A 21758-nucleotide genomic window follows, 5' to 3' on the forward strand; every position below is an offset into this window, starting at 1 on the left:
TTGAGATCTTTTATGCACATCCTTAACACACACACATAAAATCAAATTTTAGCATGAATTGAAACGTGAAAATTATAACACAATATTTCCCAGCTGAACACAAAAGTATGCTGAAAAATCTTAATGTACATTCCACAAAGCCAATGACAAATCTTGCCCATAGTCCTTAGAGGCAGTTTCATTGTAAAATATTTTCCATGATTTTATTTCACCTTCCAATATTTTGAATTCCTCAGGATCAAAATGCGGTATTTCTATTAAATCCATATTCCCAAGTCTATCACTGACACATTTGCCCTCCTATGAATAATATCATTGTAGTCTATGATAGATCGCAATGTCAAGAAACTGATCTTGTTTCATTTTTTAACTCTGTTGAAAGAAATAAAAAATTCCATTTGCTTCCAAGTTGTGGAGAGAAGAAATAAGATAATTCTTCAAAACAAAACTTTAATATAATATTTATTTATGGTTTCTAATTAATTCTGTTGATTATTATTCTTAAAACTGCAATAATCCTTTGGTAGCAGGTATATGTTGTGTGGGCCAGTGAACCTATTTGTTTAAGTCCATAGACAAGATGTGTATTTAAGAAGATTAGGGTTCTTTGAACATAGTGTTAGACATACTAAATAGGTAGCTCAGGAAGACATTAAATGTATTTTATGAGTGCAGTTTTTAAAGACAAAGATAAGTATTAAAGTTCAACTCCCCCCAAAACCCAATATAGATGTATTTTGGTAGATAGGATAAGTAACAGTCGAAAGTAAAAATCGAATAAGATATGATGTTAATATGGTATCAGTGATCATCTGTAGTCAGTTTATATAAGTTTATTAAAGATTATTTCACTTCATACCATTTTTCTATTTATTTCACTTAATTGAATTAGAGGCGTGTGTGTGTGTGTGTGTGTGTGTGTGCGCGCGCGCGCACACAGGCGCACCCCATACTTTGGGAAGGAGGCACAGCAGTTTTGGGGAAAATGTGTGTGTGGTCCCAGCTGCCTGATTTTTCTCTGAGAGTCAGAAGTGGTGTGTGAGTACATACAGATTAGGAATCCCCAAGGTCTGTCTTCCTTTAGCTGCTACCAGCCCCATCTTCCCCCAGGACTAATAATTTTTAAACCTTAGTGGGAGGACCTATCCCCCCAAGACTAAATACTGATTATCACAAGAGATCTTGCTTGCTAGCTCTGAATGGACTCGTGGACCAGGTCCCTTGATAAACTGTAGTTGGGGTTCCAGTAATAGAGGTCTCCCTCTTACAACAGCAAAGATTCTGCAAATGAGGAGACACTTTGCCCACAAGTCACCATGGTTTTGGTGCTGATGGTTAATTTCCTTGTGTATTACAATCCTCTCTACATACAGCTCTTGCAGTATTTAGCACCCACCAGGATCCCCTGGAATTCATAAGCATGTGGTTTATGTTGCATCATTGCAATGTGGTTCATGAAGCCTTAGGGCCCGGAGTCCTGGATTCAAGTTTTTGTTCTGCTCCTCTGGGATGAGTGACCTTGGAAATGTTGCTTCCCTGATTCTTTCCTTTGTAGAAGGGCACTGCAAATAGCATCTGACTCCTGATGGTTATGAGAACTAAATGACATAATGCCTGTTTGCTTAGGTCTGTTTTAGGCATATATGAAGTGCTCAGTCAGTGATACTGAAATCAATGTTTATATAGTCAGTATATACATTATATACAATGAAATCAATGACTTATTATTGACACTTGTAAGGTGTTATCTTGCTTGTGGGAGAGTACACCCAGTGTACTATTCTTTCTTCTTCTTTGTAGCCCCTAGAACTATAATGTCAGTGAGTCTATAAACAATAGGCAAGTTAGCTCCCTTACCAGTACTCACTTCACTCACATATATCACAAAAATAAACAAAATAACCTACTTCTAGGAAATATAATTAGATAATATTGAACATTGCTAATGCAATAAAAATAATCCTTATTTACTTTGCTTCCTTAAATCCCGTATCAAGATAAGAAGATACTAATTTGGCCTTTCCTCTATCTTTCCAAAATTTTAAAACATTCCCAAATTTGCCTCATTATCTCTATCACTCCAGGCACACTTCCCCATCAATTGAACTTATCTCAAAATGAATTCATGATATATGCCAATAAAATCATTCACTAGCATCTTCCCATTGTTACCATATCTAACATTTAAGAAATAAAAATGGCATGACGATTTAACAGAAGACCATTACTGCTCAGTATTGGTCAGGCTTCTTCCTAATTCTAAGCAAACTCAACAAAGCAATTGTTCCCACAGCCTAGGGTTTTCACTTTTATACTCCTAGTGTTTATATTGCATGAAGTCTTCCTGAACAGCACGTCCATATGCTCACTGCTGAAATCACAAGGAAATGTCCTCCTCACCAATGAGGTGTGAGAAAGGAGGAAAGCAGAAGTGTTTATTTTTATATCTTTTTTACTGTTACCTTTTTTCCCTTTGAACATATTTATATTCTCAAATACTCACTTTCATTGGAAATCTTTGACATTCTAATATAACATGAGGCAAATCAGTGCAGACTCAAATAGGTTACCAAGATATAGACCTGTGACATATTAGATTTTCTCTTTTCAACAATTTCAAAAATCATTACTTTATGATTCAATTTAGGAAGCATTTGAATAAGTACTTGATATCTAACACTACTAGAGGCTTCAGGGATTCCCCCTAAAATATTAAAATGGTTCTTGCAATCAAGGAACTTCAAATTTCATTGGTACTTATGAGATGTGTAAGATTAAATGGCAAAATGTACGATAAACACGCTAGATATTAATACCATTCAAGGTCAGAGTTGGGAGAGATCAGAATGATTCAAATATTTGAAGATGGTTTCATTGAATAATAAACCTGTAAATATATGAAACATTTGAAGGGTATTTGAAACCTAATGATGGTTGTTTTATATTATATGGATGAGAGAGAGAACAGATAAAGGCAAAATGAACTGAATTCATTTTATTATTACCTTTTACCAAAGTATTGAACCAAGTGCTGTTGACACGAAAAACCAAGAATGTACATCTCTGCCTATTCTTTTCTCTGGGCATCGCTGGAATCCCATGTTAATGAATAATGAAATGAATAGAGATTGTATGGTGTGGTGCAGTTTATGCCAGAAGTAGAGTGTAATGGTAAGAACAAAGACTTTGGTGTTAGACATGTGATATTGTATGTTATTTTTGACATTTACTGCCTTTCTAATGTTGGAACAGTTAATATCACTGAGTCTCATTTTCTCTCTTATGGTGGTTGTAAGAATTAAGTAAGATAATGAATGAAAAGTACCTAGCAGAATATATGGCATAGAATATGCATTAATACATAGAAATTTGACCATCACTTGAGTTAAGAGACTGGGTAAGGAGTTTTATAATCTTATGCAGTAGAATCTAAGTAGCGTTTTTAAAAAAAATTATTTTTTTGAGACAGGGACTCACTCTGTCACCCAGGCTGGAGTGCAGTGACACGATCTCAGCTCACTGCAACCTCTGCCTCCCATGCTCAAGTGATCCTCCCACCTCAGCCTCCCAAGTAGTTGGGACTGTGGGCATGTACCACCATGCCCAACTAATTGTTGTATTTTTTTGTAGAGACGAGGTCCCACTGTATTGCCCAGGCTGGTCTCGAACTCTTCAACTAAAGAGATTCCCCCCGGCTTGGCATCCCAAAATACTGGGATTACAGGCATGAGCCAACACACTCACCATTCTCATTTGTATTAAGAGAAAAATATCAGTTTACCAAGGTGTAAACTCAATCTCTGGGGCTAAAGCTTGATCCTCCCACTTCAGCCTCTTGAGTAGCTGGGACTACAAGCATCCACTACCACTCCCAGCTGTTTCTCCTTCTTCTTCTCCTCCTCCTTCTCCTTCTTCTTCTTCTCCTTCTCCTTCTCCTCTTCTTCCTCCTCCTCCTCCTCCTTCTTCGTCTTCTTTTTTTTTTTAATAGGAGACAAGATCTTGTTATGTTCCCCAGGCTGGTTTCAAACTCCTAGGCTCAAGAGATCCTCCTGCTTCAGCGACGCAAAGTGCTGGGAGTGCAGACATGAACCATTGCACCTGGCCCTCCTGTATACTTTAAATCATTTCTAGATGACTTATGCTACCTACTACAAGGCCTTACACATTTCTTCATTTGCGTGGGTTCGGTGTAGCACTTGGCAGGCATCAAATTCAAGTTTGGTATTTGGGACTTTTTGGAAATTTTTTCTGAATAATTTTGATGCATTGTTGGTTGAATCCATTAATGCTGAACCCACGGATAGGGGGCAATTGTATTTTGAAATCTGCCAGGGTGTGTATGTGGTGGTGGTAGGATATTTTTCCCATGGAATTTGGCCAACACTATAAATAGGGAATTTTTATTTTTTTCAAGAGCTGGTTTATAGGCATAGTGCTGAATAAAAGAGACAAATGATTAAAGAAATAATTACAATAAAGTATGCTACAAAACATAATATAGTGTTACAATGTAGTCTTTGCGAGGACATCTAAACCAGCCAGGGAGGTCAAGGAGAGCATCTCCTTTCAAAAGCAGTAATATCTACATTGAGTTCTGAAAGATGCTAGGATTTGTCATGCAAAGAGTGAGGATAAAAATATTTGAGGCAGAAAGAAACAATGTGTGTGGAGTTCCAAAACTAAGAGAGGATTGTTCTTTTAAACAACTGAGTTCAGTATGGCTAGAGCTTAGACTTCAAGGGGAGTTAGAAATGTTTGGGAAAGATAAGATTAAATATTAAAACAGAGACCAAGGAAGGGCTTAGTAAACTATGTTTCAAAGGTTTATTTTTGAACACAATTCCATCTTGAAAGTGCTCATCATGGAATCAAGACTTATCTCTGAGCGTCATCTTTGGTACGCTCATGTTATAATAATGATTTTTACATTTCAGCAATGCCATAGCAGTGTCATGGCATGTGGTATGATCATTCAGCCGTCTATGACAATGTAATTATAATACATTCTTTTTGTTATGTATCACATGTGTTATTTTGTAGTAAAGGTCTTTGTGAAATTCAGTGTGCTGAGTGTCTGATCATAGTAATCCTTTCAAAATTAGAAAATAAAATCAGTTTGGCATGATTTCACTAAAAGTCACCCCTTTTCTCTGTAAGTGCTAATTCTGTATTGTATCAGTTATGGTTTTACTAGAAAAAAATTAATGTCGCCATTGTGTTATTTCTATATTTCACCCTTTTTTAAAAAAATTGGGCAACATTTGCTTTCAGATTCTCCAGACACTGTATTAGCATTCATCATATTTGTATCTTTTACTTACCTGGGCTGCTTCTTACCTGGGCCAGTAACCAGAACTTCTCTGGTCTCTGATTATTATTTTCTCTGTTTTGGTCCCTCCTTTTATCCTAACCATATTTATTCTATCATAGTCATTGTTAAGAGCGTTTATCTTAATAGAAAAAAGAGAAAGAAAACAGGAGCTGAGGACTTATGCTCCCTCTCTCTAATTTTGTTCTACTTCATACAATTCTACCAACCTACCACAGAATCACAGACTCCTTATCTTTTTTATTAAATAGTTTTTATTATGTGAAACCAATTCATTATTTTTGTTATTTGATGCACTACAGCCACTCTTTAAAAACTGCTGTAACTCAACCCAAGAAGGATATATCTTTAAAAATGTTTCTGGACCAGCCACTAGTTTCTCATCTCTCAAGTGTTAAGTACTGGGGAAGATTTGCAAAATAGCACCCAGAAAATTAGGATCTATGCGTATTTATAAGAGGTTAGATTCTAAGACAACCATAAAAATTTCATATTTATGATTTCTGAAAATTGTTGAATGCAATCTTGATATATTTATTAAGTAGATACGAAATAGCTAAATTAAAAAGTTATGCAAATGTAAAATAATTGCAGAAACCATACTCAAATTTACTTTTTGCTTTATTATTTCCTGAATGTATATCATTTTAACATTATTAAGTGCAAATAATTAAACTGAAATTTAGAATATATAAAATATTTTAATAGAAATTGAGTTTTGTGGTTTAAAAAAACCCTAATTTTCCTAGAAAAATAATATTTAAATTCACTTTGGCATTCAAAAAATATTGGGCTGTTCCTAATGAGGAGAAATCTGGCAATTGGCGTTTAACCCTTTCAGTATTAGCTGTAATTGAATGTAAATTGTAAAGCAAGTTGTCTAGCATAGAGTACATTTGAAAAAAAAAAAGACCCTGAAAAAGTCTCATTTCTTTTACTTTTTAATGTGTAATTCTAGCGTTTCATTTTACAAAAAGTATAAATACTCCTAAATCTTACTCATTTCAATAGAATGTCTCTGTTTTCCATGAGGTACCAGAAAAAGCCTTAAATGATATGTGACGTGCTGCTAGTCATTAAATGAGGCATTCAATGCAGTATGATTGTGACTCTGTTGCTCAGTCATTTCAAGTTCTGTCCCTCAAAATTGTGGGCACTTGCTTCTCAAATGAATCAAAAAGAGTTTCCAGGACCAGGGAGATATAAAGATTGAAATGCTAAGCAACACACCTACCATAAAGTAGAAGTGATTGATTGGTCAACAGAAAACGTAATGTTCAGAGTTTCATGGTTGTAGATAAAATAGGCTATGTTTATTTATCCATTTAGGGCAGATTTTTTTTTTTCATTTGTTCCAGGTTAATTTTGATTTCTTTCGAAATAACTGGAAATTATTTTGAGATAGGCTTGTTGGTATCCTTGATTATCTGTGTGGTGTCTGCATGAAAGAGGAAGCAAGTAGATTTTCAGGAAGTTTTCTTAATAGTTCGATGCAATCAGTCTGGCCAATATCGAGAATTACTGCTCCATAAATAATTGTGGTTGGTTTTGATTTTATTCAGCCTAATAACAAGTATTGCTCTATAGATAATTGTTGATGGTTGCAAAGTCTGATTTCGTTCAATTAAGCTGGTAACCTTTTTAAGAAACTGTTTGGGAGAAAGCCAAGAATTCCAGTGAACTGACTTCTAGAGGAACTGAATTGAAATTGTCTTAGCTTCAAAAATGTTTCATGTAGGTCCAGCTGTGTTAATTAACCTTTCCCTTAAACTACCTTCTCCACAATTAGAACCCCAAATGGGCAAACATAGCGAAGGACCATGCTATCTAGAATTAGGTTTTGCTCAAAACCTAAAACTTGGAAAGACATTATAAAGTAGGTTTGCGACATATAGTAAGTGTATGAGGGTTGCTCCTTCTTTCTAAATCACAGAAAAATTCAAATTCTCTCTCCCTCCCTTTCTTCCTTTATAAAAATCATCCATGTGTGTATTCAACAAAAGTAAAACCAGTGTATATTACGCAAAGGTTTGCTTTCTTTGTGTCAAATTGTTAATCCATAATGGTAAATACTGTGCTTGGAAGACAGTAGGAAACTCGATCAAACATACTCTTTACTGATAAAGAAGAGAATTGTCATTTAGAGTAGTATACTTGACCTATGGCAAATGCTGCTAGTATTGGAATTCCATTGTTTATCTCTTGTGCTGTACAGAGTGGGAGGGAAAAAGAGATACATTGTATTGAAAGTATACATTATGCTTGGGAAAAAGTGTTTCTTTAAATAAAGTACCAATACTTTTTAGTAAGTACCAATACAAACTAGGAAGGCCAAGGTCTTAGGTCTCAGTAACCACCTATGTCAGTAAAACGCATCTTGTGTGTTTCATGGTTACAGTTAGTCTATAAAGTTGTATTGTTGATCACCCAAGTGAAAGGCAAGAGAGCACTGGTAGGATTTCCTACTTGGAAAAGATAGAGAAGAAAAAAGGAAAAGTGAGAAGACAAAATTACAAACTCTTCAAAACATGCTTGTTTGATGATGATCAGTAGTAGGTGTTATCTTTGTATACAGAATCTTTGGGTTGATTTTTGTTAATTGTATCAACTTGAGTAATAGTTCTTATTTCTGGGAAATTAGAATCTACCAAAGAACAACTTAGAAAAAAAAAACTGTTAATATTGGATTTCAATAAATGAAGCTTTGTCATTTACTGATGATCTTTATTCATCACATTCACAATTCACAAGAGTATTTCTAAGGTGGTTTTGATTTACTGACTTTTCCCATGCTCCATGAGAACTGCCATATGCCTGATGATTCTGGGCTGTCTCTTCTAGGTTTCATACCCATCCCTTGAGATCAACAGTTACTCCCTATCTCCCTGGGACAACTAAGCGGAGGAGAGTAGTTAACTAAAGTGGCTTTGAACAGTGGCAGAAAAATGTGCTGGGAATACCTTATATTCTAAGCAACTTCCAATCTCTGTGGGCTAAAAGTGCTATGCAATATGATAAAGAGTATAACATCACGAGTTTTGCTTCAGGAGAAAAAAGTGAGATAATTGGCTGAAATGGACAAATTTTGAAATTTACTAGCCTTGAACAATGATGAATAACTAAAAGTGCTGAATCAACCTGGCCTTTGAATTAAAGCAATATAACATACTGTAGAGGTTCGTCATTTCCAGCAAATAGGAGGTCCTGGCACACACAGTAAGATAATGTGAAAAATTAGCTTCAATCTATGATTTTTGACCTTCAGTACAATTCTAACTTAAAATATAATCTTCAAAATTTGCATTTTTGAATTTATCTTTTCCCTGTCTCTTGCAAAACCACATACATCAATATACATTGATGTTTGGGGAAAATGATCCACAGTGGTATAAATTTAACATGCAATTCTGGGATACTAACTTTTGAATTTCACATATTTAAGTCTTTTTATATTTCTAGAATTTTCATACAGGATGTAATAACTTGATAACGAACTCAACAGTAATTTGCACCATTTCAGATAATCTACTAATTAAATTTTTGCTTACTTTATATATTCTAACAGAGATTCCATTTTCAGAGAGGTTCTCTGGGCTTTCTGCTTCATGTCTTCTCTAGCCACCCTGAACGATTATATCCTAAAGGTCTGTATTCTAAAGGTTTTCTGACACTGGACTTGGTTCTCCATTTCATGATCTTTCTGGCTTTGGGACTACTTTAGACAGAGATGTTTTCTAGGCTTTTTCTATGCCTTACTTCTCTTACATCTTTAAATGCATTTATGGATACTTTAAAAAGATTAAATTGTGCTCAAACATATTCATAAAGCAGAACATATAGCTGACTTATATTTGGGAGGACTTTTATATAGTGGGAGTTCTAGACTCTAAGAACATGCCATTCAATTTTAACATCACTTCTATTGAAAAAAGAGATTTATCATATATTGCTTTGATTTACTACATCCTTACTGGATGTTTGTGGACAGAATTTGTAGATAGGAAATGTTCTGCAGTGGATCTCATATTGAAATTTGTGGATCCCATTTGAGATTTACAGACTAATATAAAAACATAGGGATACAAATTTTATGACATAATTCTGAGTGTCATAATTATCATTTCGAATTTAATGCTTATTCTTATAGAATGAAAGTTGTTTTATATATATGGTAAATCTAAGCCTCCCAAATGTATTTTATGCTTAATACAAACATCTTTTTGTTCCAAATTATAGTAGTACATTAACTGAAGTAAACCAGGACTAATGCCAGTGCCATTGTTCTTTAATAGTAAAATCTAAAGAACATTACTGCAATAAGGTAGTGGAGCGTTCAAAATCATAATTTCATTAATGGAAATGTGCTGGACTATCACTAATCAATGAACTTCTGTTTAGTTTTTAATAGTATTTTTCCCAATATTTTAAATTTTGGTCTAAGTATTAGACTTCGTCAAAGTATGATAAACTGAGCCTCATAGTAGTTTCAATGTATTGAATGTCATATAGAAAACATATTTAAAAGGTTTAAGCAGATTCAAAATAAATACATAGCATAATGAAAACAGTTATACTGCTAGCTGGAAAATTAAACTTTCAATTCCACTGGAATATATTTATAATAAACTTTTCTAAAAACAAAATAAATGTCTAATGTAATAAATTGCCAGAATGTGATATTTATGAAGCATCAAACAGCATTTTCTTATTTTCAAGAATGGCCATAGCTGCAACTTAGCAGGAATAAAAGTCTCTGCTCCCTCCCCTAAGAAAGATTCATGTGTGTTAAATAAGAGTCACACAGAGAGAATACCTGTAACCCTACTGTACCATCATTGAGCTCAGAGACTGGCAAACTTGCAAACACCTTCCTGTTTTCCACTACCATTCTATATCATCCCTGGAGAGTTGAGGAAGCACAGATTGATTCATTTGCACCTACAGTGTCAGTTTTCTCATCTTTCTTTTGATTTTAGCTTTCCTAAAAGCCACTCTCAACATTACAGCACAGACAAGAATGAACATTTACTGTGAATTGATATTGTAAGTATGATTAATAGGGATGGCTGCCCCTTTTCCTGATATCATGGTTTACTAACAAATAAACAAAGGTGCCTTATTTTCTCTTTTCCCGCCTCTCTCTCATGTACTGGCATACAAAAACTGTGAGCCTCTCCATGAAAAGGCAGGCTGTACATGAACTTAATCTCTGTATCTATTTCAGAGGAGATATTGGTCTCAAATTGGAGTTAGGGTATGGAGTATTTTCATTGACTTCCCTTTTTTATTTTGAAGTTTTGATTAGAGTATTATAATTATGAAATAGGTAGCATAACTATTTCTACAGAGTGGTGTGGAAAATACTTTAAAAAATAAAATATCCTAATCAAGCAAGTTTTATGGAAGTATAGGGGCATACTTTTAGTACAAAATCTTGGCAAGGAAAAATAGATATCTGACCTAAAAATTTATGTATAATTATCACATTGACCAACGTGCCATTTTAAAATGACTCCATGTAAATGTATGACTGTTTTTCTCAAACATAGATTCAAGTTCATAACATTTATTTTCCTTTTAATATGCATCTAAATTACTAACTGACCAAAACAAAATAAAATATAGGTAACTTGGGGGGAAATTTCTGTCTCAATAAGCTAACTAATTGCTTCAATTCTTTCAAACATTTTTTCCTATTTTTAATGGAAAACGTCCAATTTTTGGTGCAACAGTCACAGGCCTAATAGTGCAATTTGAAATAACTGCAGCAGCTTTTTTCCTCTGATTTTATTTCTTCTTTCTATGTAGATGAAAAATACAAAACTTCATCTCAAGCGGAATAGTTATCTTTTATTTGCTGATTAAGCTAACCAAATATACATCTTCTTATTTTCTATTTTGTTTTAGCCCAGGGTCTAATAAAGTTGTATAGGAATTTCTTGGGCAGCCATTTATTTGAGGTAAATACTGAGGTTTGAGAAAAATATTCATGTAACTTAATTTCCTGAGGAAATGATCTATGAAATATTTAACATCTAGTTGCTAGCATACTTTTTTAGTGCTAATAACTGACTCCAAAGAGAAAGAAATGGCATTCTTTTTTCATTTTATTCCAGTGGTGTGTGGCATATTAAAATATGACACATATTTGGAAAAATACATTACATAAAATTTGATGTTAAACCTGTAATGCATCATTTTATTAATTGAGCAAGATAATTTCTTGAGAAACATTGCTACTAGATTATGGAAAATATATGATCAAGTTGTTAAGATGGCAAAAACCTACACTAATTCTTTAAAACTAGGGACATTTATGTATTTGGAGAGCACTGTTGGGAAAATGAGTAATTTCGTCAACTCATTCATCATTTACCCTTTATACTTAGAGCTTTAAGAAGAGAATGGTAACTGATAGTATATCCACTCTTTCTTTGGCATTCAGACAGTAACTTGTTCAATTAAAAATTCTTGTTAGGTCAGACATAATGGATTCTTGTTGTTACTTTAGTATTTATTCAATGAAAGAGATCAATATTTTTGGCCCCAAGGGAGCTGCACTGATAAGAGACTCTGCAGTAAGTCTCTCTGTTCATTATAAACTTTTGGCTGGCAGGTGCAGTGTCTGCTGTATGACCAATTTTAATTAGAACATCAAGGTGGAATGAAAATTCAGAATAGCATATACGCTTTTTAATAGCTTTTTTCCTTCTCCTCCTTCCTTTTCTCTGGTGTGTGCCCCTTTTAGAAGGTATTTCTTAAAGGGAATTTGAGAACAATAGATCTGATTTTGAGAAATTTAGCTATTATCCACTTGATCCCATGTGTTTCAAGTTTGAGTAGATTAAATCTGATCGTGGTTGTGTGTAGCCTTGTTGTACGAGACAGGTAGAGAAATAATCATCTTTCATTATCACAGCCACCTTTGCCAAATTTTAAATGTATCTTTGTTTAAATTTAATGGAACTGATTTGTGATTTTTTGGAAACATGACATTAAATAAAGCCATAAAAATCTATTTTGCTTTGCTACTTCAAATGCTTTCTAAATATGGCCTAATGCTCTATTCAAGTAATAAAGTCATTTGCAGAATAAGCTGTCACATTCAACAAGCTCTAAATTTGACTAGATCTATTATTTTACAAATTAAACCAAAGTGCAGGTCTCTGCCTTCCCTGCAACAAAATCTTAACCAGACTATCGCATTTAATCTGCTAGATGATTTATTAACTTGCCATTTAATTCGTTTCTTTTAAAGACTTAATTCAGAGTATAGATTTGAGAGCTGGCAGAATCTTTTACAAATCATTTAGTTTTGTTCCTTTCTTTTACAGATAAAGAAACTGAGACCAAGAGAAATTAAATGGCATGCTTAAAGTTACATGTCAAATGGTTGCTAGAGAAACCAGCTCCTCTAATTTAGTTTTCTTTTCAAAATAGCATGTCAAAGAGATTTGTTACTATATATAAAAAACAATACTTGCTTAAATTTATTAATAGACAAACTGATTTGTTTTCACGCCCCAGTTTACTTAGAGTTATCATAATACAGTACATAATAATTTAGACCTGTGGGGCATGCAAAAAGGAATCATGTTTAAAGATCAGAATACGTAAAGGTTAAATGTCAGAGGCCTAGAAATAAGAGGTACAGTGTTTAAGCCTGAACTTTAAATTGTAGGCTCTGTAAGTGCCAGGACCATATTTTCTAGGTTTTCATAAAAGGAAATCTTAAAGGCCTGAGTACTCACAGAATGTTGTTGCCTGAATAATTAAATATTCCAAAGAAGGTGAGAATTTCAGAGAATTGTACATGTTACTAACACCAGTATTTCCCACACTGGAATAATACTATTTGTTTACTTTTCAGTTAAATATGAAAAAAAAATCTGTTTATTTGAAATTAGACATTTCCTGAAGCATATATCTGTCGAATCAAAAAGGTTCTAATCATATTAGGAGAGTGACAATTTTAGTAGTTTAGACTTTGCATATAACATAGCGATATATTAGAGGAAAGAAGTATAAAATGCCAAGGCAGGAAATTATTGTTATCAGAAGTATATTTATATTATTGTGGCCATTAGGCAGGCTAAATATAAGAATGACCAAGAAATGCAAAATATCCTCACACCTGCCGTTTATAACAGCTAATACAGTAAGAAAGCATGCATATGGAGTCTACTGCTTGCCATGCCCCAAACATAAAGTCTCTTTATGACTTTACTGATCATTTTTTTGATTGTCTGTAATCATGTTGAGACTTCATTTTGGAAGACCTGATACTGGTGTTTTCTAAGTTCAGATAGAAAAGGATAATATTCTTATGGCACTTTTGTACTTTGGAAAACTCTATCTCATAATAAACTGAAGAAACCTGTGGTTACAGGAAAGAAGAGTAAACAGTATCATTTATTGAGAGCCTCCTATATGAGAGGAATGTGAGACACCTTCCCTTAGAAAATGGTAAAGGAAGGTATTAGTGTTCTTAAAAAATAATAATAACAGGGAAATCTAGGTATGAGGGGGCAGAATTCAAACCTAGGTCTTCAGAGTTGAAGTCAGGACTGTAGACTCAAGTGACTTCCGGGGCCAGGAAGGAAAAATGAAATTGTGAAATTTATATGTCTTGTAAATCTTTGCTCTTCGCAGTTGTGTAGCATTGAATGCCTAAGACCTTGCTCTTCAAGGTTTGACAGAAATGACTGTTACCCTGTTTTTCAAATGTCTCATCTCACACGAGGTTGTGCATTATGGCATTAAGAAATACAACTCTCCTAGAGCTATTTGTGGCTTAGAATAAGAGTTTTGTTAACATTTCTTGGTACTTTAGACCTTAAATGGAAAAAATTGCAAAATGAAATCTATCCTATGGTGCATAGTGCTTTTATACACACATCAATGTGAAGTAGGTCTTTATGAGACTGATTTTGTGGCATTGAACAACAACAACAAAAAGTAAATTACTGAAGGCTGAGATAGGTAAAGAAACAGAGAAGTCTACCCACATTTCTGAACTCTTTGCTGGAGGCAGCTGTGTCCTGCAGCTTACTAGTTTACAACAGACTATTCACTGCTTTTGAACTGTTTCAGATTACTCAGAGACAGCATTCATGGCCAGCCCAGAATTAATGTGTAAGTGCCCTTCTCAGAACCAGGATGGAGGAAGACGTCACTTAACGTTGGAAGAGGTGGATATTTAGATGTCATGAACCTCTCTAGGCTTCTCTTAGGGCTAAATAGTAAAAGGGGTTCCCTTTCATAAATGTTCATTCTCATTATAGAATGAGTGGGTAATATATAGTTCCATCTACTTCTAGATGTTTGCTGTTCATTTGTGTGATGTTTAATGCAAAGCAAGAGGAAAGAAAATGTAGTTCTTTAACAAAGATCTCTTCAGTATATGTTAAGTTTACCACTTGAGATGAAAATACATTGTTTTTTAAGTGTTTTATATTTTGAGGTCTTTGGGTAGTGGAATAAATTCACAGCCAGTTCCATGTAATTTGGATATGTGATTATTTAGAATCCCTGATTTCTTTAAGTTGTAGTTACTTATAAGAGACTAAAACATTGTACTTTATCATGCAGATGATTTCTTATGCAAAAGCAGTGCTCTGTAGTGCTTCTACGGAGTTTACAAAAAGTGATTTCGTGATAGTAATTTTTAAAGTTTTATGTGTCGGTTTTTTGAATTTTAATGACAATTTTTTATGACCAAAAATCAGTATATAGAAGTCATAAGCCCTAGGTTTTAAAAATAAGAAAAGAAAATGGGAAATACAGTAATATCTTACTTTTTTCAAGAGAAATGAAAGAAAATTAATTGGTAAGAATAATATTACTTTCACTTCTTATATAAATCTAATATCTATATCTGCCCTGCATTTTATGTAATGAGGACTATAGGATAGACTTTACTTTATGAGCATTCATTTTAAATTTAAAAAGTAACGTAGTCATGATTTTCATTATTTAGAAATGCCCTAGTCTAACATTTCCTCAGACAGCATGGAATATACTGCTGTGGCCTCTAGTAGGCCTCTTCAATGATGCTAATTAACACCAACATTGTTTCTGCTATTTTGTTGACATACCTCAAATTTAAAATGAAAAGTAGCTTTTGAGTGACTTTAATTGTTAATACTATTGAATTAATTTTGATATTTCTGAGGAAATGATCTTCATTTAAAGTAAAATTTACTGATCAAATTTACTATCAAAACACTTGACATTGCTGTATAGAGCATACTTTACTAAAATAGTATGTTGAAGATAAGTCAAATCAGCTTTTAGCTATTGCGTGGTATTCTGGAGGAGTGTAGGATATTGTAATGTGGATCCTAGACTCAGAGTGCCTGGATTTGCCTTAGTCGTGCTAGCTGTGTGACTTTGGGTAAGTTACCTACATTTTCTACTACTCAGTATTCTCATCTGTAAATAGGGCACGATGATAAGACCTAGTTAGGATTGTTGTGGGACTGGAATGAGTTTTATGTAAATGCTTAATACAATTTCTGACTTGTTAGCTCTTTTTATTTTTGTTGTTGCTATTGTTTTTAACACAGAGTAAGGACACATGATGTACTCAGGACCAGAGTTTAGTTTACTATTGTTGGATTTTTGTGTTTTGCCATGGAAAATATTTAAATAAGACCAATGTCATCACGCTGGAGCTCTATTTTCCCTAAGTGTGGTATTTGAAAGGAGTTACGCAATATAATGTCTTTTCCCAGCTGGGAGAGGCAAGTCACTGCTTAGATGGCCGGTCCTGGATATGAAGAAATTTGGTCCACTCAGTGTGAGTGACATATTTACCCTCCTCCACCGTGAATGCGCCTATGCACTTAGCCATTTCTGCAGAGTTGCACAGATTCTGTACTTGCTGAAAAATATGTTTGCATGGAAAGGCCTTGTGGCATATTTTGTGGCATTGAATTGCTACCATCTGTTTCCTAGCCAATGTTAAAAGAAAAAGAAAAAAAAAAAAGAAATAGCATTAGAAAATGTGTCATTTTACAGGAGCTACAGTAAAATTTTTTTTGCACTCCATTCCCTACCCTCGAATATATGACATGTAAGGGTAGCTTCAGATACTTTCAGATTTACCAATTCACAGCTGCGTATAATAAAACATTTAGAATTTATCACAAATGCTTTCACTGTTAACTACTAATTCCCCCCACCCCGTGGAATTGGTGGTGCAAGTCTTAATTACATTTTGTGTTATTTACTAATATATATTTTAATATTTATTTTAAAGATATTTATCCCGCAATGATATACGTTCCTAGGCATAAAAGAATGATATTTTAAGAGAATTTGACATAGTAACTATTAATAGCTTGGAAACTGAAAATCCTGACTTTTACAATAAAGACTCTATTGTCTTCAGCATTCCCATTTATAATAAAGCATGCTAAGGTGACCTTTATCTTTGCATTAAAAGGTGAATCCATATACAACATAATAAATGAGCAAAGGATTAAGAAACCTTAAAGTGCATATGTAGCAATATCAGAGGAAGAAGCTGCTGTACTTTGAACAGCTTTGGCAAGAAAAAGTTAGCTAAAGTATAGAAGTCTGAAGAAGTATTTGATGACAGAGTCCTGGCATGAATAGTCTTTTTCTACCTTTCATCATGAAGAATCTCTAACAGTTTGATGAGCAAATATAAAAATGATAAATGCTAACATTATTATAGAATCCATGGGAGAGACTGCCATCTCCAGTATGAAATTAAGGAGTTACTTTCAAATTGTATCCCATTAATGGAAGACAAGAAGAGAAGAATATGTTATGAACTTTAAACTATGTTGGCCCCATGTTGAAAACATCAAATTCCTTGTGACACTGAATTTCCATGAGAGCAGGGCTATTTATGCTGTGTTCAGCAATTTATACTTCCAGTATCTAGCCCAGAGCTTCTCAGTAGATGCATTGAATAACTATATTTACCAGAATGTGATTTAAAAAATAACACATTAAGGGTAAGTTCTGTTTTTTTTTTGTTTTGTTTTGTTTTTGTTTTTTTTGGTTATCAGAGACAGTGTGCTGGTCAGTAAAAAAACCTGACTAGGCCAGATAAAATGGAGTGATCTTGGAGTCAGAGGCTTGAGGCCAGGAGTTCAAGACCAGCCTGGGCAACATAGCAAGACCTCGTCTCTACCAAACAAACAAACAAACAAACAAAAAACAAGATGGACACTTTGAAATCTGCGTCTGGCTTTGCCACTAACTAGTTTTTTGTTTGTTTGTGCGTTTACCTTGGAAAAGTCACTTTCTTTTTCTAGGGTTCACTGTTCTTTCTGTAAAGCAGTGGCCCAGAATTGCAACTGAGGGCACTTTTAGCCTAGATAATTTATAAAGAGGATGGAGTCAACCTGCTCTTCTGTCCCAAACTACATACTGTTCATACAACTGGGACAAGGTAATTATTCTTAGCTGTCAATGTTGTCAGCTGTGCCATTTAAACCTGTGATTCACTCTTTTGTATTATCAGAGTAACTATCTTTATTACTCTATAGGTTTATCTGAGGGTAGAGATTCTGCCTTTATCAACTTAGAATGGTGCCTGTAACAGTGCTTTTTAAAACCTGATAAAACACTTTCTTCAGTAATCACAAAAGGTACCATTTAATGACAGCTAAATCTCCTAGAGTATCTGCCTAGTGTTGATAGCTAAAGAGTATTTGCTTTCATTTTCGTAGGATGTGCATACATGAGTTCATGATGATAAAGAGTATGCTATCTAATCAACATGTTATCTGAAGATAAAGCATTGGGCCTCTGGTTTTTCTATTTTTCCCCAGAAATCTCAGAGTGTCATGCATAGTCGATCTAGTCTGAAAATTTTGTTTCTCTATGTTCTTTGAAAATTTGAATTAGATTGCTTTAGAGGGAGCATGCAGGTTTCAGTTTGGCATAGATGTTGCCACTTGCTGTTACTTCTTCTCAACCCACTTGACTCATTTATATAACCTGCCTGGTCCCTGTAGGCTCTTAAGTGTGAACCATGTCTAGACAGATCAAGACTGGGCATTTGGTTACTTACATATCTAAAATAAAAGTGATGTCTGTTGGCCTCAGGGGAGACCCTGTTGAATCTACTTATTCTCTTAAAAATAAAAGTAGAAAACTAAATAAAGATTAAAGAAGTAGACATTTGTGACTCAACTTTTATTTTATTATTTTTTTTCCAGCATTAGAGCTCAGACTGTGTAGCACAGGCCAGAGAAAGACGTTAGTGAAAAGACAATAAGCTGGCATCAGAGTTCATGTTATCAGGGTGCAGGCCCAACACAGAAAGACGAGAGAGTTATTCTGGTGAAATGAAGAGTAAGTACCTGGGTGCAAAGGCTGCTAGACAGAAGAAGTTGATTATCTCACTCTGAAAACCAATCCATTAAATAAAGGTCATGCTGCTGGGGAGAAAGGAATATATTATAGTTTCCTCAACATCTTCAATATGTTGACATCCTCAACAAAGAAGGCTCTTTCCCCATCATTACTCTAGCACTTCCCTGACAAACCCCATTAGAGGTATGTCAGCCATAAGTCTAGATGCTTTTAAACTATTTATATTTGTGTCTCTATGACTTCTCAGGTTTTTATGTGTAATGCTTGCAGTATAGAGAATATATCTTTTCATTTGTTATACATTTGCCTCCTTTAAACTTAAAGGAACAGCATTCAATTCTGCTATATGTGAATTTAGTGAATTTTCACTAGTCATGATTTTATAGATTTTGATCACATTTATTCTTTGTTTTGGCTTTTGGGGCTAGAAATTCCTGTGCTAAATTGTTCGGTGGGACTTCCACAGATATATTTAAGGAATCATTTTGTGTTATAGATTTTTGAATCCTTGCAGTACATTTCTAATTCATTTTAGTCAATTAGTAAAATATAACTGATCTTCATTTTAGTTAGGTTTATTTTTCTTGTTTTGATAGTCTTCCCATTTTGTTTTTTGCAAGCTGGGACTTTAGTAAGAAGAAAACTGAAATTTAGAAGGAAAGCCTGCATTTTAATTCTTTTTATTTTTTATAAAAAAAAAATTTAACCACGAACTCCTAGGCATACTGCTTAACACTCATATTGTGCTCATCTGTAAAACAGGAATAACACCCAATATTATCAGAGTAGACATCACAGTACCCAATATTAAACAGAACAAGTACTGTTATGAGAATACAAAAATTAATGATTAAAAGAAATTGGAAACTTTGAAGTCCTGTACAAGCTTAAATTTTTATTTTCTACTGTAACTATTAGAATGAAACTCCCCTGTATTTCATTTGTTTATTTAAAAAATAATGTCTGAATTTTAGCAAGTGTTTTTTGATGGTTTCTGGCTACTTTAGATGGAGTTTATAAGACATACATTACTAGGACCAGGCATCTAAGTTCAGTTTCTGACATTGCCACATAGTGGATGTATAATTTGGGACCAATAAATCCTTTATTCTCTTGAGCCTCAAGCTCTACGTTTTCTGAATGATAATATAAGCCCGATCGAGTTATAAGGACTGGAGCTACGCATGCGATTTTTAGAACGGTACACAGATTAAAGTACTTCAGTAAATGTTTCATACTGCTTTGTCTTGATGAATGCAGATAACATGTAAAGTACCTATTATACCGCACGACCCAGGTAGAAACACACATATTAGTTCCATTCTCCCCTTCTCATTAAACCTATTTATTTTATTTTATTTATTTATGTCATATTTAATACTCTTTTTTAGTCAAGGTTTAAATAAATTTAAGTTATTTAGGTAGAGTCAGCATCTTGGTGTAGAACTGACTGGAATCCACAATCTAAAATCACAGGGATATAGTGGGAAAAAAATGCTTGAATAGGAGTCTAAAGATCTTAATTCCAGTTCCAGAGCCACGCCTTGCCAGCTGTGTTGTTCAGAACAATTTACTTAACCTTCCTGAAATCCATCTCTTTCGTTTATAAAAATAGGATAATAATATCTATCCAATGTGCCAAAAAAGACTATTGTGAGGATCAAATAAATTAATATGTGTCAAAATGTATTTTAAGCTCTATTGCTTATAATAAATTATAAAAATAAATGCTATTGTTCATATTAGATGTAGCAATGTAAATATTAGGAGTAGCCACTTAAGTAGCATATAGACAGATTCTCAGACTTGTAGAAGCAGCAGTAATGACCTAATCCCATGAGGGAAGCCAGCCAAGAATTTATACCTGCTGGGTAAACTCTCCATTGTAAGGCTTTGTGACTGTGAGCAGTCAACAATTTCCAAAGGGCTGGTCAGGAAATTAAGAGAACAGATTAAAGTAAAATTGGGTAATGTTTCCCCTGGATCTTGATACTTAAAATTGTTCAACTGAGACACAGCTGATCCTTTCATTTTTTTAAGAAAAAAACCTATTATAACTGGCTTTGGCTGCCTATAGTTATGGCATGAATCATGTTTATATGTTGAAAAGATTGTCCCTTTCATCTGCCCTTTCTGTTGCTCCTTGACAGACATGCAGCTAAGATCTAAAAGTATTTCTTCTTTCGTCAAGGGAATTTTCCCCTCACATCAAAACCCTGGAGTTCTGAGCAAAGATAATTAATGAGCTAGTAACAAATTGAATTTTAGCTTTTAGAAGACTATTAAAACGTTTTCTATGCTATTTCTAGTAGTAGTCTCAGTGTTGAAAATAAGAAACATGACGTCAGATTCCAAAATATCTTAGGAAACATTACAGTACTATTTCTTTCTCTTTTCTTTCTTTCTTTTTTGAGATGGAGTCTCACTCTGTTGCTCAGGCTGGAGTGCTCTGGCATGATCTCAGCTCACTGTGATCTCTACCTCCCGGGTTCAAGTGATTCTCTTACCTCAGCCTCCTGAGTAGCTGGGATTACAGGCATGCACCACCACACCCACTAATTTTTTTGTATATTTATCAGAGACCAGAGTCTCACCGTGCTGACCAGGCTGGTCTCGAATTCCTGACATCAAGTGATCCACCCGCCTTGGCCTCCCAAAGTGCTGGGATTACAGGCGTGAGACACCACACCTGGCTGTGGTGCTACTTCAAAGGGCAAAAGTAGCACTTCAGTAGTAAGAAATGGTTTTGAGCACACCTACAAAAAGTAACAGATAGGAGCAAGTACAATATCAAAGCCTAATTTATACTGTAGATTTTGTATGTTTGCATGCAGGCATGCCAATGCTTATTAAACGTTGAGCAAAACTCCTTTAGTAATAAAATCCTTGTGTGTCTACAATTTAGTGCTTTAAACATGTTGTTGCTCCACGTCTGTTCATGATCATAAAAGAAAAATATTTCAGACTCCAGCAGATCATGACTGTCTAGACAGGTTTCAAAAAGGATATTGCATTATGTGATAATGGAAGTTGTAATATTTCAGCTTAGGGGCAGATACTTTAAAAATAT

At 34.3% G+C, this 21758-nt stretch overlaps 1 protein-coding gene across 1 annotated transcript in view; it reads left to right on the forward strand.

The window, feature by feature from the left end:
• LOC105544651 (latrophilin-3-like) overlaps positions 1-21758 on the forward strand; it is a gene marked incomplete at its 3' end in the record, with an annotated part of 429398 nt that overhangs the window by 56840 nt on the left and 350800 nt on the right. The gene's annotated exons all lie outside the window — the stretch shown is intronic.

The sequence above is a fragment of the Mandrillus leucophaeus genome, unplaced genomic scaffold, assembly GCF_000951045.1.
Source record: "Mandrillus leucophaeus isolate KB7577 unplaced genomic scaffold, Mleu.le_1.0 Scaffold304, whole genome shotgun sequence".
NCBI classification, from domain to species: Eukaryota; Metazoa; Chordata; class Mammalia; order Primates; family Cercopithecidae; genus Mandrillus; species Mandrillus leucophaeus.